The sequence below is a fragment of the Schistocerca nitens genome, chromosome 3, assembly GCF_023898315.1.
Source record: "Schistocerca nitens isolate TAMUIC-IGC-003100 chromosome 3, iqSchNite1.1, whole genome shotgun sequence".
Lineage (NCBI taxonomy): Eukaryota > Metazoa > Arthropoda > Insecta > Orthoptera > Acrididae > Schistocerca > Schistocerca nitens.
This window is the reverse complement of record NC_064616.1, coordinates 889017260-889037392: the sequence shown is the minus strand read 5'-3', so window position 1 is coordinate 889037392 and position 20133 is coordinate 889017260. Positions and strand designations below refer to the sequence as shown.

The following is a 20133-nucleotide window of genomic DNA, read 5'->3' as shown; positions in this document are numbered from 1 at the left end:
AACGGCCTTGATACGCCTGGGCATTAAGTCAAACAGAGCTCGGATGGCGTGTACAGGTACAGCTGCCCATGCAGCTCCAACACGATACCGCAGTTCATCAAGAGTAGTGACTGGCGTATTGTGACAAGCCAGGTGCTCGGCCACCATTGACCAGACGTTTTCAATTGGTGAGAGATCTGGAGAATGTGCTGGTCAGGGCAGCAGTCTAACATTTTCTGTATCCAGTAAGGCCCGTACAGGACCTGCAACATGCGGTCGTCCATTATCCTGCTGAAATGTAGGGTTTCGCAGGGATCGAATGAAGGGTAGAGCCACGGGTCGTAACACGTCTGAAATGTAACGTCCACTGTTCAATGTGCCGTAAACGCGAACAGGAGGTGACCGAGACGTGTAACCAATGGCACAGGGTGGGTTGGTTGGTTGGTTGGTTGGTTTGTGGGATTAAAGGGACCAGACTGCAACAATGGCACAGGGTGATACGCCAGTATGGCGATGACGAATACACGCAAAACACGGATGCGACCATCATGATGCTGTAAACAGAACCCGGATTCACCAGAAAAAATGACGTTTTGCCATTCGTGCACCCAGGTTCGTCGTTGAGTAGATCATCGCAGGCGCTCCTGTCTGTGATGCAGCGTCAAGGGTAACCACAGCCATGGTCTCAGAGCTGACAGTCCATGCTGCTGCAAACGTCGTCGAACTTTTCGTGCAGATGGTTGTCTTGCAAACGTCCCCATCTGTTGACTCAGGGATCGAGACGTGGCTGCACGATCCGTCACAGCCATGCGGATAAGATGCCTGTCATCTCGACTGCTAGTGATACGAGGCCGTTGGGATCCAGCACGGCGTTCCGTATTACCCTCCTGAACCCACCGATTCCATATTCTGCTGACAGTCATTGGATCTCGACCAACGCGATCAGCAATGTCGCGATACGATAAACCACAATCGCGATAGGCTACAATAATCCGACTTTTATCAAAGTCGGAAACGTGATGGTACGCATTTCTCCTCCTTACACGAGGCATCACAACAACGTTTCACCATGCAACGCCGGTCAACTGCTGTTTGTGTATGAGAAATCGGTTGGTAACTTTCCTCATGTCAGCACGTTGCAGGTGTCACCACCGGCGTGAATGCTCTGAAAAGCTAATCATTTGCATATCACAGCATCATCTTCCTGTCGGTTAAATTTCGCGTCCGTAGCATGTCATCTTCGTGGTGTAGGAATTTTAATGGCCAGTAGTGTTGCATTTTTTCCAGTTATGAACAAAAATGGAAAGATCAAAAAGCCTTCTCGATGCGTCTCTTAAGTTGTCAACTTTATAGAATGACAATCCGCTATGATAATGTTGCCTCCAAGAACAGGTAGAAATGTCTATGGATTTTCTGCAACTTCAACAGATCTGTTCTACTTCGTCTTGGGTTAGACATGTGTAACAGATTTAGTATGTTTCACCTCGCCTTGAAAACAGAATACTTCACGATAAACAGCCCGTGTGGAGAAGATAGTTCCAACAACTGCGAGTGAACACGTCCTTGTGAACACTTCCAGTTTTCTACATGTCAAATTCTGCTACGACGTTGTCGGGTACGATTACCTTACGAAGGAGATTTAATAGGAAAACTGTAAATGTATCTATAATTTGTAATTGTCATTTAATTCCACTGTTATTCTTTGATTAAGCTACTTTCCTCCGTGGCAATATCCTATTTGTTGTCTTAGAATAATCTTCATGCAACTGAAGATTATAATTCCAACATCTACATCTACGTGATTACTCTGCTATTCACAATAAAGTGCCTGGCAGAGGGTTCAATGAACCACCTTCATGCTGTCTCTCTACCGATCTACTGTGCGAGCCCCAGTTTCTCTTATTTTATCGTTATGATCATTTCTCCGTATGTAGGTGGGTGCCAACAGAATGTTTTCGCAATCTGAGGAGAAAACTGGTGATTGAAATTTCATGAAAAGATCCCGTCGCAACGAAAAACTCCTTTGTTTTAATGATTGCCACTCCAATTCACGTATCATGTCTGTGACACTATCTCCCCTATTGCGTGATAATACAAAACGAGCTACCCTTCTTTGTACTTTTCCGATGTCATCCGTCAGTCCCACCTGATGCGGATCCCACACCGCACAGCAAAACTCCAGAATAGGGCGGAAAAGCAAAATGTAAGCAGTTCCTTTAGTAGACCTGTTGCACCTTCTAAGTGTTCTGCCAATGAATCGCAGTCTTTGGTATGCTCTACCCACAATATTATCTATGTGATCGATCCAATTTAGGTTATTTGTAATTGAAATCCCTAAGTATTTAGTTGAATTTAAAGCCTTCAGATTTTTGTGACTTATCGCGTAATCGAAATTTAGCTGATTTCTTTTAGTACTCATGTGAATAACTTCACACTTTTCATTGTTCAGGGTCAATTGCAACTTTTCGCACCATACAGATATCTTGTCTAAATCATTTTGCAAGTCGTTTTGATCATCTGATGACTTTGCAAGACGGTAAATGACAGCATCATCTGCAAACAATCTAAGACGGTTACTCAGATTGTCTCCTATGTCGTTAATATAGATCAGGAACAATATAGGGCCTATAACACTTCCTTGGGGAACGCCGGATATTACTTCTGTTTTACTCGATGACTTTCAGTCTATTACTACGAAGTCTGACCTTTCTGGCAGGAAATCACGAATCCAGTCGCACAACTGAGGCGATACTCCGTAGGCACGCAGTTTGGTTAGAAGAAGCTTGTGAGGAACGGTGTCTAAAGCCTCCTGGAAATCTAAAAATATGGAATCAATTTGACATCCCATGTCGATAGCACTTATTACTTCATGAGTATAGAGAGCTAGTTGTGTTTCACAAGAACGATATTTTCTGAATCCCTGCTGACTATGTGTCAATAAATCGTTTTCTTCGAGATACTTCATAATGTTCGAATACAGTATATGTTCTAAAACCCTACTGCAAATCGACGTTAGTTATATAGGCCTGTAATTCAGCGGATTACTCCCACTTCACTTTTTGGGTATTGGTGTGACTTGAGCAATTTTCCAGTCTTTAGGTACGGATCTTTCTGTGAGTGAATGGTTGTATATAATTGTTAAATATAGAGCTATTTTATCAGCATACTCTGAGAAGAACCTGACTGGTATAGTCTGGACCGGAGGCCTTGCTTTAAGCTGCTTTGTTACACCGAGGATATCTACTTCTATGATTCTCATCTTGACAGTTGTTCTTGATCGGAATTCAGGAATATTTACTTCGTCATTGCAACATATCGAACCTTAAGTATAATGGTTGGGTAGTTAATTTGCCCTACAGTATTTGCAGGAGCACCTATCACGAAACATATATGCAGAATTCTTGCAAACTGAGGTGAAAAGGTCCCTGCGATTTACAACAATGCTGCACCATTCGCCTGCAACAGCCACGTTCATTGGCCATCATTGTATCTTGCTGCATTAGCGTTTTGTGTAGGCTCTGATGAAAGACGTAGGGAAAGACTAAATATAACAAACAAATTAAGTGGTAGCATTGTGAAATTCTGTGTAAGACTAACCCACAACAACGTCAGAAGAGGTAGACTATTACGAAACGCGTTAAACGGATGCGCTGAAGTTGATGGTAATTTTAAAAATGTTTACTAAATATAAAGAAGGTTGTATACCTGGAAGAATCCTGGAGATACTAATAGGTATCAGATAGATTATATAATGGTAAGACAGAGATTTAGGAACCAGGTTTTAAATTGTAAAACATTTCCAGGGGCAGATGTGGATTCTGACCACAATCTATTGGTTATGAGCTGCAGATTGAAACTGAAGAAACTGCAAAAAGGTGGGAATTTAAGGAGATGGGACCTGGATAAACTGAAAGAACCAGAGGTTGTACAGAGTTTCAGGGAGAGCATAAGGGAACAATTGACAGGAATGGGGGAAAGAAATACAGTAGAAGAAGAATGGGTAGCTCTGAGGGATGAAGTAGTGAAGGCAGCAGAGGATCAAGTTGGTAAAAAGACGAGGGCTAATAGAAATCCTTGGGTAACAGAAGATATATTGAATTTAATTGATGAAAGGAGAAAATATAAAAATGCAGTAAATGAAGCAGGCAAAAGGGAATACAAACGTCTCAAAAATGAGATCGACAGGAAGTGCAAAATGGCTAAGCAGGGATGGCTAGAGGACAAATGTAAGGATGTACAGGCTTGTCTCACTAGGGGTTAGATAGATACTGCCTACAGGAAAATTAAAGAGACCTTTGGAGAGAAGAGAACCACTTGTATGAATATCAAGAGCTCAGATGGCAACCCAGTTCTAAGCAAAGAAGGGAAGGCAGAAAGGTGGAAGGAGTATATAGAGGGTTTATACAAGGGCGATGTACTTGAGGACAGTATTATGGAAATGGAAGGGGATGTAGATGAAGATGAAATGGGAGATAAGATACTGCGTGAAGAGTTTGACAGAGCACTGAAAGACCTGAGTCGAAACAAGGCCCCGGGAGTAGACAACATTCCATTAGAACTACTGATGGCCTTGGGAGAGCCAGTCATGACAAAACTCTACCATCTGGTGAGCAAGATGTATGAGACAGGCGAAATACCCACAGACTTCAAGAAGAATATAATAATTCCAATCCCAAAGAAAGCAGGTGTTGACAGATGTGAAAATTACCGAACTATCAGTTTAATAAGTCACAGCTGCAAAATACTAACGCGAATTCTTTACAGACGAATGGAAAAACTGGTAGAAGCGGACCTCGGGGAAGATCAGTTTGGATTCCGTAGAAATGTTGGAACACGTGAGGCAATACTAACCTTACGACTTATCTTAGAAGAAAGATTAAGAAAAGGCAAACCTACGTTTCTAGCATTTGTAGACTTAGAGAAAGCTTTTGACAACGTTAACTGGAATACTCTCTTTCAAATTCTGAAGGTGGCAGGGGTAAAATACAGAGAGCGAAAGGCTATTTACAATTTGTACAGAAACCAGATGGCAGTTATAAGAGTCGAGGGGCATGAAAGGGAAGCAGTGGTTGGGAAAGGAGTGAGACAGGGTTGTAGCCTCTCCCCGATGTTATTCAATCTGTATATTGAGCAAGTAGTAAAGGAAATAAAAGAAAAATTCGGAGTAGGTATTAAAATTCATGGAGAAGAAATAAAAACTTTGAGGTTCGCCGATGACATTGTAATTCTGTCAGAGACAGCAAAGGACTTGGAAGAACAGTTGAACGGAATGGACAGTGTCTTGAAAGGAGGATATAAGATGAACATCAACAAAAGCAAAACGAGGATAATGGAATGTAGTCAAATTAAATCGGGTGATGCTGAGGGGATTAGATTAGGAAATGAGACACTTAAAGTAGTAAAGGAGTTTTGCTATTTGGGGAGCAAAATAACTGATGATGGTCGAAGTAGAGAGGATATAAAATGTAGACTGGCAATGGCAAGGAAAGCGTTTCTGAAGAAGAGAAATTTGTTAACATCGAGTATAGATTTAAGTGTCAGGAAGTCGTTTCTGAAAGTATTTGTATGGAGTGTAGCCATGTATGGAAGTGAAACATGGACGATAACCAGTTTGGACAAGAAGAGAATAGAAGCTTTCGAAATGTGGTGCTACAGAAGAATGCTGAAGATAAGGTGGGTAGATCACGTAACTAATGAGGAGGTATTGAATAGGATTGGGGAGAAGAGAAGTTTGTGGCACAACTTGACTAGAAGAAGGGATCGGTTGGTAGGACATGTTTTGAGGCATCAAGGGATCACAAATTTAGCATTGGAGGGCAGCGTGGAGGGTAAAAATCGTAGAGGGAGACCAAGAGATGAATACACTAAGCAGATTCAGAAGGATGTAGGTTGCAGTAGGTACTGGGAGATGAAGAAGCTTGCACAGGATAGAGTAGCATGGAGAGCTGCATCAAACCAGTCTCAGGACTGAAGACCACAACAACAACAACAAATATTTCTGCTACTTATTGCTCTTTCAACGTTTATTTTCCGTGTAACAAACGAAGCTAAATACCGGAAGAAAACGATCTCCTTATGGTACTCAAAATTGTCCATATTACCGTCTCCATGACATCGCCTTGTATGCACCTACACGTAGCTGGGGCAGCTGCGTAATTTTGTCTTATATAGAAGGCAGTTTCCTGATGACGGCACCCTTCAACATATAGGCAAAATGCCATACATGATATCGTGCCTGAACTCAAACCAATGTACCGGGTGATCAAAAAGTCAGGATAAATTTGAAAACTGAATAAATCATGGAATAATGTAGACAAAGAGGTACAAATTGACACACATGCTTAGAATGACATGGGGTTTTATTATAACAAAAAAATAGAAACGTTCAAAAAGTGTCCGACAGATGGCGCTTCATCTGATCAGAATAGCAATAATTAGCGTAACAAAGTAAGACAAAGCAAAGATGATGATCTTTACACGAAATGCTCAATATGTCCACCATCATTCCTCAACAATAGCTGTAGTCGAGGAATAATGTTGTGAACAGCACTGAAGCATGTCCGGAGTTATGGTGAGGCATTGGCGTCGGACGTTGTCTTTCAGCACCCCTAGAGATGTCGGTCGATCACGATACACTTGCGACTTCAGGTAACCCCAAAGCCAATAACCGCACGGAATGAGGTCTGGGGACCTGGGAGTCCAAGCATGACAAAGTGGCAGCTGAGCACACGATCACCTCCAAACGACGCGCGCAAGAGATGTTTCACGCATCTAGCAATATGGTTCTTTTTTTAATAAAACCCCATGTCATTCCAAGCATGTGGGTCAATTTTTACCTCTCTATCTACAATATTCCGTGGTTTACTAAGTTTTCAAATTTATACTGACTTTTTGATCACCCGGTATATAGAACAGACATTTCTTTGCTTGACATACGGTTTATGAAATAAAATGTGTATCTCGTTTTAAATGCCCTGATTTACGCGTTGTAATATGTTTACCAGAGGTACTCAGACACGCCACCCCAAACACAATATGCTTTATGAATGGGAAGACTGCTCTGTAATGAACGTTTACTTTTTTCGTATTAATGCTTTTCCAAATACTCTACAACTGAACGATTTTCTTAAGAGCCTTCTGATTGTTGCTGTATCAGCGAAACACTGTAGCTTGCACGAATATCATCAGCTGCTGGACGAGAGCTGTTCCGCAACATGCAGAGTCAGTCCAAGAACAGATCCTTGGGGAACTCTTGCTACTCACAAGGGAACCTCCCCATCGCACCCCCCTCAGATTTAGTTATAATTTGGCACAGTGGATAGGCCTTGAAAAACTGAACACACATCAGTCGAGAAAACAGGAAGAAGTTGTATGAAAGTATGAAAAAAATAAGCAAAATATACAAACTGATAGTCCATGCGCAACACAGGCAATATCAAGGATACTGTGAGCTCAGGAGCGCCGTGGTCCCGTGGTTAGCGTGAGCAGCTACGGAACGAGAGGTCCTTGGTTCAAGTCTTTCCTCGAGTGAAAAGTTAAATTTTTAATTTTCAGACAATTATTATCTGTCCGTCGGTCCGTCCGATGCACATGTTTTGACAGAGCACAGGGAAAACTGTGCGACTGTGAAACTGTTGCATTCATTTATTGCAGTTTGTGAGACGAACTCTTATGTTTTCATTACTTTTTTGGGAGTGATTATCACATCCAGAAGAAAACCTAAATCGGGCAAGGTAGAAGAATCGTTTTACCAATTCGCCAAGTGTACAAGTTAGGTGGGTCGACAACATATTCCTGTCATGTGACGCATATGCCGTCACCAGTGTCGTATAGAATATATCAGACGTGTTTTCCTATGGAGGAATCTGTTGACCTATCACCTTGCGATCAAATGTTTTCGGTTCGCATTGGAGAGGCACGTCCTTTCGTCTACTAATCGCACGGTTTTGCGGTGCGGTCGCAAAACACAGACACTAAATTTATTACAGTGAACAGAGACGTCAATGAACGAACGGACAGATCATAACTTTGCGAAAATAAAATTTTTGCTCGAGGGAAGACTTCAACCAACGCCCTTTAGTTCTGCAGCTGCTCACGCTAACCACGGGATCACGGCGCTCCTGAGGTTACCCTATCCTTGATGTTGCCTATCATGGCATGGACTACTCTGTATATTTTGCTTGTTTTTTTCATAGTTCCACACAACTTCTTCCTGTTTTCTCGATTGATCTGTGTTCAGTTTTTCAAGGCCTATCCACTGTGCCAACTTATAACTAAATCTGAGGGGGGTGCGATGGGGAGGTTCCCTTGTCAGGACTATAAATCTGAGTCGACCTGCCCCCCGCCCGCCGTACCCTACAAATCTCAGGCCAGATTACAAGGCAACCGCTGCCGCAACCGCCCCACAGTAACAATGGCTATTTTTTAGGGCACTTTCATGATTGGCGCTGTGTGTAATAGTTAAGATTTGCTCCACAGAGTCATTAAAAAATTTCTACTTCGTACTAACATAAGATTTAAAATATCTTGAAGAAATGTACCGACAACGAAATATCCTGGCATCTACTAGAAGTGCAGGGCTTTCTTTACGCTGTCGGCAAAAAAAACCTAACTTAGGGATACGATATTGCGACCGCACGCGATAAGTGGGAAATCCAGCTTCGAATTCGGTACAGCAAGTTTTCATTGTAGTCATTCCATTATAAAGCTGATGGTTGCCCATATTCGCAGTTGGAAATACATTTCACGGACGTTAGGAAAGTCGGTAGGAATAAGACACTCGGCGATACTCGTGGTCCAGGCTTTTTGGTATAAAATTTCGTCGGGCACAATAGCTTCAGAGAGAGCGCGAAATTCTTAATTAGTTTTATCATTTGGTTTGTCGCACACTACGTACATTAGGAATTCGTCTAAACAGTTTCTATAGAAATTCTTCCTATCCATATGTGGCATACAGCAAACCAGTGCTTAACAGTATTCCTTAAAAACAGTCTTTGTTGCAATTATAGTTTTTTTTATTTTTGAACGACAAGTTTCGCTCATTTAGGCATCTTCAGGTTCTAAGATAACCTAAAGATGCCTAAATAAGGCAAAACGCGTCACTGAAAGATAAAAAACTATAATTGCAACCAAGACTGTTTTTAACCAATACTAAACAGTTTTTTCTAAAATGTTGAGACATCGGGAAAACGAGATCTCAACTCATCCTGAGAGATTTCACTCTTCAGCGTGGTGAAAGTAACTTATAGTAAATAAGGGGGCGATCAAAAAGTTTCCGTCTGAAGGCCGTACAGTGCAGAATCGGTATGCCAATTAGGCAATTCGCCTCTAGCACTGATGCAACCAACCCACTGACGCACTAGGTAGAAGCTACTCGTTTGGTATAACACCGTATCCTGTTGCATGGAAAAGTCCGCAACTGCCTGTTGCACATCTTTGTCAGACAGGAATCATCGACTCGTCAAGGCTTTTTTAAAGGGACTGAAAGCGTGATAATCGCATGAGGGGGGGGGGGGGGGAGATCAGGTCTATTGGGCGGCTGATGGAGTATCTCCCGCTTTAATTGGCGTAACTTCTGCGTTACGACATTTGCAATATGCGGACGTGCGGTATCATGAAGCAGCAGCACCCCTTAGCGCACCATTCCACGACGGTTGTCGACAGACATGATGCGCCCCCCCCCCCCCCCCCCCCCGCCGCCACACACACACACACACACACACACACACACACACACACACACACACACTTCTTTCCCCGATAGATGTCTACCGGTGTTTGTCTTTCGGCAGCCAAAAAAGAATAGCACTTCGCTCCCGTTCAGGCGCTTTTGTTAATAACGTCGCCATAGTTTACATTTCCGGATTTACTGTAAGCAAGCAGGAAAGACACCAATGACACTCTAATCTCTTACCTGCATGTCGGTGCTTACAAGGCCGCATCAGAGTCTCTACGCTGCAGCAACTACCTCAGGCGGAAACTTTTTAGTCGCCCCTTACAGTATTTGTGACTCTGTATTTCAAATCAAGCTGTAACGATTTTTTTAATAAATTTCTTCTGGAATCCAAATGAGACCTTAACAATTTGACTACACAGTTTATGACTCCCAACTGGATTCCGGCATATGCTAGTCGCTCATGGGAATAAGAAGGAATTATCAAGTGTTTTCAGTTGCAGAGAAAGCAAAATTAGACAAATTCACTCGTAGGATACTGTGAAAGTTCAGTAAGTTCACGGAAAAGATAGCGCACATAACCCCTCGGCCAATATTGGAGTACTACTGAAGCGTTTGGGATAAAAAAAAAATCAGGTTGGACTAAGAGGGCATATTTCGTATAAGAAAAGGATCGTAAGACTTATTTAACTGGCAAAAAATACAGGAAGTCTGAAAATTCCATCCTGGAAGACGCTTAGAAACAGTGATAACATCACACCTGCTTGGAATAAACCGGGAATCTAACATCTCCTTCGGATCTCTACACATTGTACCAAAACAAAATTAAAAAACCTAGGTCGCTAACAGCCCACTCAACACTATACCATCAACAATGCATAGAACGGAAAAAATTTTAATGTGTGAGGCAATTAATAGTATCCTCCATCACGTACTTTATTATAAGATTGTAAGAGTGGAAATATATATTATAGGTGTGTGTAGAAATTTGATTTCGTAAATTCTAAGTCTGAACTACTGGAAGCATCATAGACGACCTTCAGCACACGAACACGAATGCACTTGTCCTTTGTGTTTGAACTATAATTATGTGCCTTTATAGTCCTGACATACCATGAAGTTCGTACTAAACAAATAAAAATTTCTCGTGAACTTTCTGATACTATCAAGCGTACGTCAAAGAAAGGAGCAAAATAAAACCTAGTTTCGCTCTCAGTAACTCGCGTGCCTGGCGGTACTTACCGTTCAAGAGTAGCAGCATCGGGACAAACAGTGTTCTTATAGCAGGCGTCACTTCCTCAAAACTTACAAAATACGTAAGTGTCCTACGAGGTTTTGGCAGTAGTGTGACGGAATAAAATCTCTGGGTTCGATCATGCCGTTTTGAATAAGATTCTCGAACTTTCGGCAGTTGAAACATTTTTTTTTTTTCAAAATGACACCTTTCAAATCGAGAAGACTTTGTTCAAAATTAGTGTTGCCTGGTCTGGGCTTCAGGGGCGAGGCTATAAAATATCCCGATTTTAGAGTCTGCAGGTGAATTAACGATTTTCATATTGTTTCTACAGCAGCCTTATTCATGTCTGTTTATCACACGCTGCCTGGACTCCAAACTGAACTGGAGAAGCCAAGTTTTGAAGGTCGGTCTACACTGAAGTTGGCTGTCGATGGGATGAAAACAATATCACAACGGCGTTATGTGATTTACGAACGTCGAGGAAAATGAATGACTTTACTCTGATTTGAATCCAATTCCTCGAGTTTTAACTACGCCACCTCGCCAAGTGCTCGTCTGAGTTTTACTAGGCGAGGGTAGCGATTTCACATTACCGTCTCTAGTTTCCTTCAGTATGCCCTGAGATTAGACGAGGTGATATTAGAGCCTAGTGTACGTGTCCCACAGTTTATACATCCTGCTCTGACGAATTTTCGATACTGCACTCGCCGCGACGACTAAATTTTCGTCAGAACTATTACGGACTATCTTCTACGTGCTGTGATCGTCAGTCTACTTCATAACTGCTGTATTATCTAAAAGAGCTAGAAACTTTTCGCCCCTAAGAGTTAAACAAAGCAGGCTAAACTATGTCCAGAACGATGCCAGTGGGAGATAAAACCACATTAAAAGAAGACCATGATCGTTTCTCATTTTTTGTGCAACATTATGTTAGAATGTAGACTTTAAAAATGAAACGTTCTACAGGAAATCCGTTGAGCATAAACAGTGAGGCAGACTTTATAAAAAATACAATAGATACGGTTACTTAACCAAGCTACGATGCAGGTACTGTAAAACTTCGAACAAGGACTTTATCGTCTTTAAATACGTATGAATTGTACCAAAAAAAAAAAAATACAGCCATTTCCTGGATTTTTATAAATTAAGGTATATGTTGCCCACCGTGTCTTGCTACGGAAACCAAACAATTCGATGAAGAGGAATACAACTATTTGAAAGACTTCACAATGTAATGTCTTCAGTCGACAATATGAGTAATTCGAATTCTACCAAGTTATTTGGCCACTGTATTGTTCCCCAGATTTCAATATATCTTACTGGCAAAGGTGGGTGAGAGGCGTACCAGCACGCTTAAACACATTCGATGTTTATGTTTGCAAAAAGAAACACCGTAGTGCCAGGTAATAAACTCACGGGTACATCTTTCGATGCCGGTATGTATCATCGATAATTAGGTACGTTTTATATTTCCCAGTCTACAAAGGAATCAAACATTATTCTGAAAATACCCTCAGGCAGCTTACAGGAGAAATTCCTCGTTTATAGTCAGAATTTCTTTAACTGCATTACAATGATGCATTAGCGATGTTGACTCTGTTGGAAAGTATTGAATACTTCCTCTTTGGTGACAGCTACATGTGTTGAGATACATATTTTAAGTGTGCTCGCTCTACCTCTCTAACGAATACATGTACTCTACACATTATTTCCAAAAAGTAAATCCTATTTGTGACATCTTACGCAGTACATTTGCCAGCTTTAACAGTTTGTTGCAGTCAACTGCGTAACCATGTTGTTCGATATGTCTTCGGCAATGCAGTCGGATCATCATTTGTTGGGACAATATTTCAGCAGGAGACTATCCAGCCTAACGCTGTCATTAATAAATACTTCCGAACTGCACTAAGACCAACTGTCTAAAAACGGCGAATCAGAAAATGGTCTCATTAATAGCTCCTCGAATATTCGATCACTCGCCAATACTTCAATAAAAACAACTCTAAAAACAGTTTACAAGTAAGTCATCGTTGCTCACCTCCACTATGATAACAATAACAAAAACAACAACCACCACCACCAAACGTTATGTCTTTCAGGAAGAAACTGCTTAACATATTTAATCTCAGAAATTTCTGTTTTGTACCATCTGCCCCAACTTAAAGGAGCTGCTTATGAAGATGGCATGATATGTTTTATCCAGACACATGTAAACAACATATGGACACACTTTACAATACACTGTAAAAAGGTAACACAGCAAACACTCACCGTCGATGACTCAATATTAACTGCATTTTACATTACGATTAATGTAATTACTGTTTACGGGTATAACTCAACCGACAGCGTATTCAGAACCGCGGCAAAAACCAAACAGTTTGTTTATATGTGTGTGTACAAGCTCAGACTGTGATGACAGTCACTTTACTCCAACGTAATGTGTAAGATGGAAGAACAACGCTGACTTGTGCTTCGCTCCAACGGTACCACCACCGACAGGCCTTCGGCCCCCTGGAAGGCGAGCGCCTAACAGCAAGAAAGACTAAAAAAGCTGAACCACTGTTGTTGCCTAAACATGATACACGGCCGGTAAGGCAGCTATGCACATGTAGCGCTGACCTCCGAGAACCGTTACCTCGCCTCATGAGCTCTTATTGCTGCTCTCCACAACGCTCCCGAACGGCTCATGCAACCAAATTCACATACACAATACTTTTATTTACTTAACCACTCTGTCATACTAGTTATATGCTTTTCTAAACACCAACACGACAGAAAATTCCATGTTCCGTTGCGGCGATCTTCATCTGCGGCTACCGATGCCAGTCTAGGGCCGCAGTACGCCCAAGGACGTATCATAGTACTGTCAGTTTAAACCTAACTGAACGAGGGAGGTTTCCTCCCTGAAAACGCCAATAAATAAGCAAATAGGTGGGCAACAGCGACCTGCGGTTCTGACGCAACGCACAACTAACGGTAAGAACGACCAGTTTGTACGAGTAAAATAGTGGTGGCGACTGCACCATCTGTCAAGAGTCATCCGATATGTTTTAACTATGCCCAGGAGTACTGCGTGCACTTTACTGGAGAAGAAAAAAAAAAAAAAAGACACCGCCCCATTATTACATATCATTTTTACCGAAATGCGTCTTGAGCAGCGAGGCGCTGGACAGAAAAATTTAATAAACAAAGCATAATCTAACATTTTCCATATGTTAACTTGAAATTAGCAAGCCACATTACTATGTTGTTGGTACTTCACCTTTTACGAAGAAAAGTAATCCTGAGCGACCGTGTAGTCTACTGCAGCCGTCTGCCCACAAGCGCGGAGAGCACTCCAACGTAACCCACGCTACTGCCTGACACACTAATGCTGGAACGGCCCTACCGCAGCCCATGCCCGACAACAGATGGCAGTCTCTTACGCGTCCCGACCCCGCGCGCTGGCGCAGGATCTCGGTCGACCGTCTAGGTTCTCCCGGCTGGGCAGTACCGCTACTGCTTCATTGCCCGTTAAATAAATCGTATTTATTTAGTGCGTACTTGGAAAACGAGTTTTAAACAGCTCATCTTAATAAAATGGCGTTCTCGACTAAAAAAAGCTGTCTAAAATTAATTTGTGTCTTGGTGAGCGGTTCACTAGTAAATAGTAACTCGTAAACATAGTTCATTCATTACTCAATACCGATCACCGCACACACTTACGCACACTATACACTCATTATTTCATAACGTAACACTACATACACTATCAGCTGACATCAAGACCATGGCTAAGAGTTTGGTATCCATTGCGTGTACAGATACTTCCCATTAGCTGGCCTGAAAAACTGAGTCAGCTTCCGTTCATAATGGGAAAGATGCTTCGACCATAAATATAATAGACTGACCCTGACGTAATTTTCGTGGCTCCAACATCTCTGGGCTGAAGTCACGTGAATGTTGGCAAAACATGGTTGTTTCGTGTTGCGCTTATGGCTGTACTCAGCGTTTTGTCGGGGGAAATGGCATTACATTTCACGTGTGAGTGTTTCTATGATAGTGCAGATGCGTTTATTTAAATCTGCTGAAGTGACTTTTATATCTTTTTTACACTTGAAATAGAGGATCACATAAATTAAAGTGTTGAAAGTGATGCCTGTAAAGTCAGACTCATATTACATTTTGAAAAGTATCTGTGATAATTCGGTTACAGAAGTAAGTATAATTGTTTCTCGTTCCTACTCATAGGTTCCCTAAGGATGGAAGCCGAAGGCAGCTTTGGATACAGGCCCTGAAACGGAAAAACTTGAAGCCATCTGCACGTACGCGCCTTTGCTCGAAGCACTTCGCGGAGAAGTGTTTTGATAGGTTAGTTATTATTTACAATGTATATTTATAATTTATATTTACAGTGTCTGTAATTTTTAAACCTAGGCTCCAAAATTATTTCCTGAAACTTCAAAGTCTCACCTTTCACCTAAAATATCTTTTTTTTTTTTTTTAAATTGATAGTTTAAAATTTTGTAAAAATAGTGGGAACTGAACCTTTCAAGTGCACCTAAAATTGATACTCTAAAATGGACCTGCTCCTAAAGTCGACAATTTTGGCACTTATAGTTGACATAATTTCCATATCCCATTTTCTTTTATAAGTGACTAGAGCTCAAAACGCGGCGTATCTAGTGTTTAAAGTTTTGACACGAGCCCACTCTTACCGTTTAAAAGAATTTTAACGACATTTTACTTTAATTGATAGTTTATAGTAATTTCGTCCCGCTGCCCACCAGAGTGGCGTTCGAAGTATTTGTTAGCTTTTATAAATGGTACTGTGAACAAATCCAGGTCAAATCTAGTTCTGGCATAATTTTTCGCAAATAAAAAAGTAATTTTTGTTGGAAGCGTTTGGCAGTCAATTGAGAAATGTGGGGAAAATACGATACAAACATAGGATGGCAGACCGCTGACTTGAAATCGCGCCACGTTTTGCCAACAGTCACGTGGTTTATGTTGGAGCCACACCAGCCCTACAGCTTCTGCACAGAAAGGCCAGTCTACTAGTATCTATGGTCGAAGGTAAGATTTTAAGCTCGCAAAGAGGATAAGACATTAATACTGGCCGTTACAGAGCTTTGTAGCAACATTTTCCAGGAAAAAAGAAAAAACATTGTAATGCGAAAACGTGGTGAAATTACCGATGTGTTTTATTGTTATTATTGTTTACCTGTGTTTATTTATTTTTATCAGAATCCTTACGCAGCACCGAGCGAGATGACGCAGTGGTTAGCACAATGGACTTGCATTCGGAAGGACGACGGTTCGAATCCGCATCCGGCCATCCTGATTTAGGTATTCCGAGATTTCCCTAAATCGTTTCAGGCAAATGCGGGATGGTGCCTTTGAAAGGGCACGACCGATTTCCTTACCCATCCTTCCCTCATCCGATGTGACCGATGACCTCGCTGCTTGGTCTCCTCCCTCAAATCAACCAACCAACATTACTCAGTGATATCTAAGTAATCGTCACTGTACTGAATGTATTACTTAACAGATTCTTTTCAACTGCCTTTGTGAATAAGATAGTTTCAATCCTCTTTAATCTTCATGGGCAATTTATTACGCAATTTTATTCCTTGGTAGAAATGCTATTTTGAATTTAATGCTTATTAATTCTTCGTGTATGTAAGTTCTCCTGTTTACCACTAGCAATCGCCGTAACTAATTAAACTATCCCAGCATGGTTTCAAGATCGATGCAAACATTATGTGTCACTTGTTTTCTTTCTATTTTTCCGAACAAGTCATCAGAGATTTCTCTTCGGGAATAGCACTTACAGAGGAACGGATCTGACTGTGTATCATGACTTACCATGTAATGGGGATACACATCACCTGAATTAACTGCATCGAAATGACATGAACGGAATCAAGGGGCACGAAATCACGTGACTATAACGAGATGAAGTGATATTAGTGAAACTCGTTCAGAAGTTCTGAACCTAGAGTGAATATGTCGTGACAGTTGACAATTCGTACCACGGACGGATTCTATCCCATTGGTTGTTGTTGCTGCAGCTGGAGGGCGTCAATATCGCGGTCATCAGCGCCCGTACGCTGACTGTGTGAGGCGGCTGGGGTACACCCCACAAAATGAGGATAGCCTAAAATACAACATAAGACCATATACGCTCCCTTGCACTCTTTTTTGCATGAGCACACACGACTCCTCTGAACGGTACAACGAGCAAGAGAGTCAAGTTAGATCATTACAGACAATATCTGGACAGCCACTAAGAGGCAAGCCCAGAAAAGAAGCTTGGAGGATTATAAAAATAGTAACTGCATGAGCGAGTTGTTCTCAAACATACTAAAAGCATATACCTAAGAGCTTAGGTAGAAGGGAAGACAAAACACAAAACTGTAAAACACGTGCCACATTCAGCGCACTATCACCTACAATTGAGAGCAGGTCTGTCGGTAAAACAGCTTGAATCCTCTCGTCATTACATAAAATGCAGCCGGTTAAAATGTGGCGATCAGTAATCAGCACACTACATGCGTCACAAACGGGCGGTTCTTCACGGCTGAGAAGGAAGCCCTGGGTCAGGGGTTTGTGTCCTATTCGAAGTCGTATTAAACAGACTTCGTCAATTCTAACTGGCCGGAAGGAGGTGCGCCATGGCCTCACAGCCCCTCTTATTCACCACACTCGACCCTGGCTCTCCTCGGTATCACGACTTAAGCAGTTATGACATCAGATCACGTCTTCAGGTCCAACCCAAACATTCACTGCCTCTTTTACGAATAAGCAACCACAGGTCCTCCCTTTGTGATTAGCAGCACCAGTGATCAGAGGAATGAATATGAATAAGGTAGTGACATTGAATGTTCTGGTCGGTTCCGCAGGTATGTTTGGATTGCCTTGTTAGTTATGGTAACAGTTCACCTTAGTAGAATTTTTCATTTCTCACTACATATTTCTTGCATTACATGCTCAAAATTCATTGCAGTTTAACTATCAAATGGTTCAAATGGCTCTGAGCACTATGGGACTCAACTGCTGAGGTCATTAGTCCCCTAGAACTTAGAACTAGTTAAACCTAACTAACCTAATGACATCACAAACATCCATGCCCGAGGCAGGATTCGAACCTGCGACCGTAGCGGTCACGCGGTTCCAGACTGGAGCGCCTAGAACCGCACGGTCACACCGGCCGGCGGTTGAAGGATTATTCGTTTAATAAATAACTTGAATTTTAAATAAAAACAGCTATTTTCTTAGCCTCCGCCTATATAAAACTGGTACTTAAAGTTATGTTTATTTTTACATTCCCTGTTTATCTTAACTGCTTTTGTTGTTTGGTTGATTCGGGAGAGGAGACCAAACAGCGAGGTCATCGGTCCCATTATATTAGGAAAGGAAGTTGGCCGTACCCTTTCAAAGGAATCATCCCGGCAGTTGTCTGAAGCGATTTAGGGAAATAACGGAAAACCTAAATCATGATGGCCGGACGCGGGTTTGAATCGTCGTCCTCGCGAATGCGAGTCCAGTGTGCTAACCACTGCGCCACCTCGCCCGGTCTGCTGTTGTTTAAAGAAGGATGAGTATGCAAGTGAAGCAATTTCACTTTGAAAATAAGAGGAAGAATAGCATATTTTGAGTCCCAAGTACTTATTTCAGAAAGTCATACCGCAAAATTAGCTTCTACTTCTCTAAGGTATAGTCAAAAGAAAACGAGACAGATGGAAAAAAAATTAGCAAACTGTTTATTATTTTAAAAGTATTAAAAAATAGGCGACCACGAATGTTTTCTTGTACCCGCCCACATGTAACCAACGTTGTTTGGATGGCGCTTCAGAAGTTTCTCTGGGAAGCTATTCCATTTCCTCCATACTATCCTGATCTCACCCTATGCGATTTCCATATTTTTGGAACCCTGCTAAAAAAAATTCGTGGGCGTCGATTTGCTTCATACGAAGGGGTGCACGCCTGGGTACAATCATGGTTCCGTAGGCAACCACAAACATTTTTCTATGAAGGCACTGACCATCTTATCTTACAGTGGGGTAAATGTACTAGCAGTTATGGCGATTACTTTTAAAATAATAAACACGTACTTTCTTTTTTCCCCCTCAGTCTAGTTTTCGTTTGAGTGCCCCTAATACACTTATATCTACAGAGATACGCCGCAAGCATGGCGGAGGTTACCTTGTACCACTACTAGTCACTTCGTTTCTCGTTCCACTTGGAAATAGAGCGAGGGAAAAACGACTGTAATTTCTATCTTCGTAGTCCCAATGCGAAATGTACGTTGGCGGCAGAAGAATCGTTCTGCACTCAACTTCCAAATGCCGGTTCTCCAAATTCTCTCAACAGCATTTGGCGAAAAGAGCATCGTCTTCCTTCCAAGGATTACCATTTCATTTCACGAAGCATCTCTGGAACACTCGCATTGTTAACGAAGCTACCGGTTACAAAACTAGCAGCCCGCCTCTGAATTGCTTCGTTGTCTTCCTTTAATCCGACTTATTGTGGATCCCAGACACTCAAGCGGTACTTAAGAATGGGTGGCACTAGTGTTGCATCCTAAAACTCTCCGAATAAAACCGAAGCCAACTATTCGGCCTCCCTACTACCGTCCGTACGTGCTCGTTCCATTTCATATCGCTTTGCAACTTAACGCCGAGATATTTAATCGACGTGTCTGTGTTCAAAATGGTTCAAATGGCTCTAAGCACTATGCGACATACCATCTGAGGTCATCAGTACCCTAGACTTAGAACTACTTAAACCTAACTAACCTAAGGACATCACACACATCCATGCCCGAGGCAGGATTTGAACCTGCGACCGTAGCAGCCGCGTGGTTCCGGAATGAAACGCTTTGAACCGCTCGGTCACAGCGGCCGGGAATGTCTGTGTCAAGTAGCATATTACTAATACTGTATTCGGACATAACGGAATTGTTTTTCCTACTCATCTCCATTAACTTACATTTTTCTACATTTAGAGCAAGCTTCCATTCATTACACCAACTGTAAATGGCATCTTGTATACCCCTAGTCACTCGACGACGACACATTCCCGTACAACACAGCGTCATCAGCAATCAGACTTTTGCCCATCTGTCCGTCAGAGCATTTACCTATACAGAGAATATGAGCGGCCCTGTCACGCTTCCCTGGGGTGCTCCTGACGATACTCTTATATCTGATCAACACTTGCCGTCGAGGACTGCGTTCTGGATTCTATTCCTTAAGGA

At 42.0% G+C, this 20133-nt stretch overlaps 1 protein-coding gene across 3 annotated transcripts in view; it reads right to left on the bottom strand.

Moving 5' to 3' along the window:
* Window positions 1–14238, bottom strand: part of LOC126248940 (uncharacterized) — a 529465-nt gene extending 515227 nt beyond the window's left edge. The window contains exon 1 of one of the 3 annotated variants that reach the window (XM_049950454.1): window positions 14155–14238. The gene's annotated coding sequence lies outside the window, so the exon portion shown is untranslated. The remainder of the gene's footprint in view (window positions 1–14154) is intronic. The other 2 variants (XM_049950456.1, XM_049950457.1) reach the window with 2 other exon arrangements.
* Window positions 14239–20133: the final 5895 nt, after the last annotated feature.